The 7,505-nt window shown below is 29.2% G+C and overlaps 1 protein-coding gene across 1 annotated transcript in view; it reads right to left on the bottom strand.

Annotated features, from left to right (window-relative positions):
• Positions 1–191, bottom strand: part of LOC111487051 (delta-aminolevulinic acid dehydratase, chloroplastic) — a 6,024-nt gene extending 5,833 nt beyond the window's left edge. The window contains exon 1 of the mRNA XM_023134271.1: positions 52–191. The gene's annotated coding sequence lies outside the window, so the exon portion shown is untranslated. The remainder of the gene's footprint in view (positions 1–51) is intronic.
• Positions 192–7,505: the final 7,314 nt, after the last annotated feature.

Genomic DNA, 7,505 nt, shown 5'->3' with positions numbered 1-7,505 from the left:
AAAAAAAAAAAAAAAAAAAAGTAAAGTGAATAGGAGAAGAACTCTCACCGTGAAGCGGAAGGATTCGGATTGAGAGAGAGAAAGAGAATGACGGAGGTGAAGTAGAGACCTTATCGGATTGAGTATTTGGTAAGGCGCGCTGAACAACCAATCAGGATTCAAGAAACGCTTCCGTGAAGGAGGTGGCAATTTTTTTANAAAAAAAAAAAAAAAAAAAAAAAAAAAAGAAGAACGAACTTGGACAAATTCAAATTCGGCCAACCGGTGACTTTTACTGCGTTGAAAAATTATACATGCATTTTCTAACTGTGGGTTTTTTATTTAATCTCTAACTATTTAAAATATAATTACTTTCATAGTTTTTAATTATATTTAATACACGTAGAGCACGAAAATTTGAATCTTTAATTTTAAAAAATACATATATATTTGTTATCGTTGAGTCATATTTATTTAAATTGATATTAAAAATATTTATGTTTTCTATGTTTTTTATTAGACCGTGATGTTAAAATCGAATAGATTGCTATATATGGTCGAGTAAAAGAGATTTGAAGGTAGTGTTGGAACAAACAAATAATAATAATAATAATAATAATAAATTAAAAAGAAAATCAATTATGGCTGAATTTCGTTTTTTAAATAAATGGGCTATACAAACAAACTGGGCCAGGTATCTATTCAATCAGCTTCGGCCCGATCTATAATGACATTAGTTGGGCTATTAGGCCCAAAAGTTAAAATAAACTTATAAATAATCATCTATAAATATTTATTTAACAATGGAAAAAAATATATTTATTTAGTTACTTTGCGTATAAGATATAAAAATATTTGCAATATAATATCAAATAAATTTATTCATTATTTTTATTAATAAATTTGGAGAGAGATGACTTAGGATTGCTAATTTGATCTCTAACTATAACTAACTCTCAAACTTGAGTCGTTATATTAAAATTTAAATGAGACGAGATATATTAACCCATTTCAATGTTATCGTAATTTTTCATAATGTTGGATGAAAGTTCTACCTCGGCTAATTTAGAGAATGATTGTGGATTTGTAATCAAGGAATACTATGTTCATTAATATGAGATCTTTTGGGAAAGCTCAAAGCAAAGCCACCAGAGCTTATGTTTAAAGTGGACAATATCATACTATTGTAGAGAGTTATGTTCATCTAACATAGTATCAGAGTCATGCTCTAAACTTAAAAGACATTGTAAAAAATGATTAAGACTCCGAAAGAAAAGGGAAGGGAACTAGATTTGTCGGATTAGTTGCGCTACTAAAGAAATTGTGGTCCTCAAATGATTAAGAAAGGAATGAGAAATTAATGGCTTCACGACAAATTGATGCGTAAAAGAATGATAACACTTGTGGGGACAATAAATTAAATTTTATATTATATAAATAATATATTAAATGTTAAATGACAAATTTCATTCCATTAATTTTTGGATTAGGTGGATTTGAATTTTATGATTTAAGATTATTTTAGTATGATACAATCATTTTAAAATTAATTGGGTAAGCATGTCCTTAATAAATATTTAACGATAATTATGTTTGTTTAGTAATGGTTAAACTAAGTAGATTTTGTTGACTTTTATCAACGTCTAGTTAGAAAGATCACTATAGCGTCTCATTTAACGTTATTATTATTATTATTATTATTTTTCGATCTATATTAAAAATGAAATCCAAATTAAATAGGACTCTAACATAGCAAACCGAGTGAACTAAAATGGTCTCTCAAATATGAAAGGGGTAGAGTTTCAAAACTTTAACTTCTCGATCGAGAGCATATGTCTAACGAATTGAAGTAAGTTCAAGTTGACACGTGCTTTAGCAATCCATATGAACTAAAATTATATCTCAAGTGACCTTAACAGAAGGTGGAGTCTCCAACTGTTAACCTAGGTTCAAGTTAACGACCATTTTCAGCTCAGTCTTAATTTAAAGAGACAATGTCTAACCTAGTAAGTGAGATCCCACATCAGTTGGAGAGGAGAACAAAACATTACTTATAAGTGTGTGGAAACCCCTCCTTAACCGATGAGTTTATAGTAGGCCAAAGCAGACAATATATATTAGCAGTGGACTTGGGCTATCACAAAATGGTATCAAAGCCATACACGAGACGGTGTGCTAGAGAGAACGTTAGGCTTTTAAGGGGGGAGGGTAGATTGTGAGATCCCACATCGGTTGGAGAGAATAACGAAACATTTCTTATAAACGTGTGAAAAGCTCTCCTTGATAAACGTACTTTAATAACTAAGAGTCGAAAGGGAGGGTGGATTGTGAGATCCCACATTAGTTGGAGAGAAGAACGAAACATTTCTTATAAACATATGAAAACCTCTCACTGACAAACGTACTTTAAAAACTATGAGTATGACGACGATACGTAATGAACAAAAATGGACAATATCTATTAACGGTGAGCTAGAGCTATTACAATTAATACACGGAACAAACATAAAATTCAAACGAAATCGAGACTCAAATAAAAGTATTAAAAAAAAAATAAAAAAGTAACCTTAATTATGGAAAAGTCTTATCTGTGGGCTACCAAACGTGGAAAAAAAGTGGACCCCACAAGATTAAGATTCATCATAGAGAAGAGAAGACAAAGTGATGGATTCTGTTTAATGTTTGTCAACCGATCAAATCTTGTGTGATCATCATGCCTCTTATATATATATATATATATTTATTTATATATATATATATTTATTATTATTATTTTTAAAGCGTAAAAGAATTAATATGGATTTGATTTAAAGTCGGTCGTCTCCTTGCACGGCTTTCACACTTCGGCTTTCCCATTTTGTCAAACCCCTTTTCCCCATGCTTTAAGCAAGCTAATTAGGGTTTCTTTTTCTTTTTAAATTTTTAAATATTTTAAATTCTTCCTTCTCCTTCACTTCTCTATAACGGTAAGTTTTAAGGATAAATACTCTTGATTCGTCGAGTGATAGGTATATATGAGGTGAATTATCGATTTATTATAGTATTTTTATTTGATTGTATATCTCATGTTTCTTAATATATGAGAATGTTTGCTAAACCCTAATTAATTGGTATATGCAAGCTATAGCGAAGTGTGATTTGGAGGTCAAAAGAGTGAAGTTGAAGAGTAATCAATTAGCTTTGCCTACCGCAACCATGGAGATTGCCCATACAGTGTCAATGCAAAGCCTACAGTGGTGGTGGGGGAGAACAATAGATCCATAAGTCATTGAAGAGAAAAGATTGGGGTTGCTAAACCGAAAAGGCTCTGATACCATGAGAATGTTTGCTTAAACTATCACACCTAAATGATGTAAAAGTCATTTATTTATAATCAAATAAATTACCGAACATTGAAAGAGCAATAAATGAAGGATACATGTGGTAAGCAAGCAAATATTTAGATATTTGTCTATAATAAAATATTAAATATGATATATATATATCTGGTAAACTACAAATATCCTTTAACATATAAATGGATAAATTTTATATTTTAATTAAAAATTTTGAAAACTAAATACATCTTGGGATAAAGGCTGGTTGAATGATTATTTAGTTTTTAGATTTGAACTTTTTGGAAATTGTATTTATTTTCTATCATTTCTATAAACAAAATATTTGAAATTTTAGACAAAATTTAAATGAAAATAATTGTTTTAAAAAATATATTTTCCTTTTTTAAAATTTGGGTCGATATTTAAAAGCATAGGTAATAAATGAAGAATACCGAATAAAAATAGAATTTTTGGCATAATTTTAAAAAATAAGGTAAACTCGTACATTGAGCTAAAATGATTTGAGGCAATCCATGCTTTCACCAAATTAGGGTAAGCACAACGCTAAGGAATCACTTGAGGGGAAAACGACGTCGTAGTGATCTTGAAGAATAGAGTTGACCAATAAAATGTGAACAATTAAGGTGGGCCCCAGGAAGTAGATGAAGTATGAATATGATTCTTGGATGACCTTATTAAGAAAAGATTAGTCAATAAGATCTTGATTTTGTGTACGAATGGGCCCCACCTTTCTTTTTCCTTTAACAGTCAAATTAAAAAATTAAAAAATTAAAAAATTAAAAGTAACCAACCTTATTAATACACATTTATTTTGATTTTAAATATTTTGCGATCACCTACTTGGATTTGCTCGTGTAATTTAGTATATGGTTTGATGGCAACATAAAATTTCTCCTATTTTGACTATGACGTTCCAAAATGAATTTAATTATTTTCTTTTTTATATAAAATGTGGGTTGTCGTTATATTTATTTATTTTATTCATATTTATGGAATATTTACTTTATACGCCTAGTATCACATGCACAAGTTATTAGTGTAAGGTCAATTCAAGTATACAACTTATTTAATAAAATAATAATAATATTATCTCTTACTCCTTTATTGATACTCATATTTATTTCAATGATGCTAACACAAACACGAGTATAGTTCAATTGACACAAACTAACGTAATTTCAAGCTTAGGTCTATAAGTTGTATAAAATGTGAATAATAATTTAAATTTTTTTAAATTTGTTAAGTACAAAATACGAGTTTATGCCTATTACATTAGTTAGTTTAAAAGTTAAATATATTAATGATAAATTATTAAATAGGAAGTAGTTTTAGAGAAAGACTTGAAAGATTAATGACTAAATTTGTTAGATTAATCTGGTGTTTAATATAAATTAATTTTCTCTATTATTATTATGATAGAATTATTTATTTATTTATTTGTTATTGTTGGAAAAGCAAGACAGGAAGGTTGCTGTACGGAATAGAATAATGAGAAGGGAAGAGGATGATAAGATCCAGTCATGAGGTATTGAGATCGATCCACGTCAGATAGCTAATTACTGGCTGACAGACGTATGATTGAGTAACAACACATGGGAACAGTAACACGTGGCAGACAAGAACGAGGAACCCACAATTGGGAGCGTGAGAATAATATATATACATATTTATATTTTCTTTTTCTTTTTACAAAATCATAATCAAACAAAAAAACTTTTTTCCTCTTAAATATAAAATATAAAAGTCTATTTACATTTTACAGACAATCGCCATATGAGGCGGAGAATAAGCTTCCGCAAATGAAAGATATATTTTTTTAAACCAAAAAACAAATAAAATTTACTCATTTTATATTTTAATTTTTAAAATTCATAAATCTAAATAATAAGTTTAATTTATTTTTTAAAAAATAAATTAGGATAGTTTTTAAAATTTAATTTTTATCACTATTATTTTTCAGCCAATTCGAAAAAAGGAAAAAGAAAGGAAAAAAAAAAAAAAAAAAAGAAGAAGGAAATTGCAGGGCCCACCAAAGATCTTGAAAAGCGGACCCACAAGAGATTTTTCATAGATAAAAAGGAAAAAACCAAAATCGTGAAGGAATTGCAACATAGAGCAAGGTGAGGTGGAGTGGACCCCACTCCCCACACCCAAAATTACCTTTATTTATTTCATGTCTCCGTCTATGTTACCGTCGGAGATCCTCCCACGCTTTGTCCCTGTAGAAGAATTTATATTTATAAATATATATATACAAATAATAATAATTATTATTATAATTATAAACTCTACACATCATTCTAAAAAACCGTCCTTTTTTTTTTTCTTTTGCCTTTCCGGTGCTCAAAATTCTAATAATTATGTTGGGTGTACGTGAATTTGCCTGTCCAAAACACGGCTTTTTTTTTTGTTTTTTTGTTTTATGTTATTTAAAATTGAAAGAAAAAGAAAATATGATAATATATTTATTAGGAAAATGATTGAAAATGTGAGAATTAGTTGAGTTATTATGAGGTTTTTGTAAGATTGGGGGTTGAAAAATTGGAGGACCAATTGAGCCACAAATAGTAGTTGTCATTGATTGAGGTAAGCACTTTTGTCAATGGTTTCAATTATTTTTGTTTGAGAATTTAACGGGGACTGTATTGCTTGTGGTTTAAGCCACAACTCCAATAATGGGTCAAGGGCAACGGACTTGTAGGTTAATCTATATATATATATATATATCTTTTTCATCAAGATTTGGCATGCCCATTTAAGAAACCCCTTCTAGAATTTTCACCAAAAGGGTTGTCTTAAAGTCAACTTCAGAGATATGGTGTGGATTTTGTTCCAGAAGTCATTGGTTTATGAATTTTTTTTTTTTTCTGACAAATTTATGAGTTTAAAGAAATAAAATTGATGGTTTTAATTTCACACCTGTGAAGTTATTACCTATTAAAGGCTGAGAGTTTAATAAGCTAGTTTTGTATTGGACAATCTTAAGAGTTTTCATAGCAAATTTGTTTTTGAATTGAGCAAAGAAAAAGAAAATAAGTAAATCTTATAGAAGAAAATCACCCTACCTAATGGTTATTATATGCTTGATTAATATATGCTTTAAATTGAGAATATTTGCTAAAATCACGATACTTGGATAGTGAAATTCTCTATTTATAATCATTTATGAAGTTAAATAAATTACAAAAAAAAAAAAAAAAACAGCAATCAATATATTTTACCTATAATAAAATGACAAATATGATATATACCATACAAGATATTTATCTACAATAAATAGTCAAATATTATAACTATGATAAACGGGTATGGAAGACAAAATATCTCCAATCATACAACATATTTGCTTATAATAAATTGTCAAATATGATATATATAGTAAACCATAATTTAGGATTAAATATTCTCAACCTAAACAAGACTTCATAATATTGAAATGAAATGGTCTAAAAAAAGTCAATGCTATTTGACCCCAACAAGTTAATATTGATGGATTTATGTTAGAAGATGCTAGAAACAAAATAAACACCTAGTTGTTAGGCCTACTAATAAAAACAAAGAACAAATATCAATGTCTTTGGCAAACAAAGGTCGGTGTGAATTAAAGGAAAATAAAGATGATATGGTGGCACTTGGTAATGTAGAATGGCTCCTAAAATGGGCCACATCTATCATTTCCTAATAGTTAGAGAGAGAAATTAATAGAAGACAGGTAAAGGGTATGCGTTATATTAGTTAAAATGAAATTATCCGACCTAAGTTTATAAAGAAAAGCCAACCTTCCAAGCCCAAATTGCAAGTAATTAAGCAATAGTGCACTAATTACAAATTAGAAAAGAGGGAGAAGAACCATGGGAAAAGAGTTGATTAGTTAAGTACGCTTCTAATTAATATCAGAAAGGTCTTTAGTTAATTGATTCAAATCCAACTAACACCCAAAATCAACTCTTTTCCATCATCATGATGACCGAATGGGAACAAAGATCTTGGGATTTTTCTTGGCAATCAAACAAAATCTTAACCAAGAAAGTAAAAGGGGAAAAAAGAGCATAGGAAAGCAAAGAAAAGAGAGAGAGAGAGAGAAGAGAGTTGAAAGAAAGAGATAAGTGGTTGTTGTACCAATGGGGTATGCAGAATCTAGAGAGAGATCTCAGCATGACAGAAAATACAACCCCCCACCCCCCCCCC

Source organism: Cucurbita maxima, unplaced genomic scaffold (genome assembly GCF_002738345.1).
Source record: "Cucurbita maxima cultivar Rimu unplaced genomic scaffold, Cmax_1.0 Cma_Scf00012, whole genome shotgun sequence".
In the NCBI taxonomy this organism is placed as follows: Eukaryota; Viridiplantae; Streptophyta; class Magnoliopsida; order Cucurbitales; family Cucurbitaceae; genus Cucurbita; species Cucurbita maxima.
The sequence above is the reverse complement of the archived record's forward strand: the minus strand, read 5'-3'. Positions and strand labels throughout refer to the sequence as shown.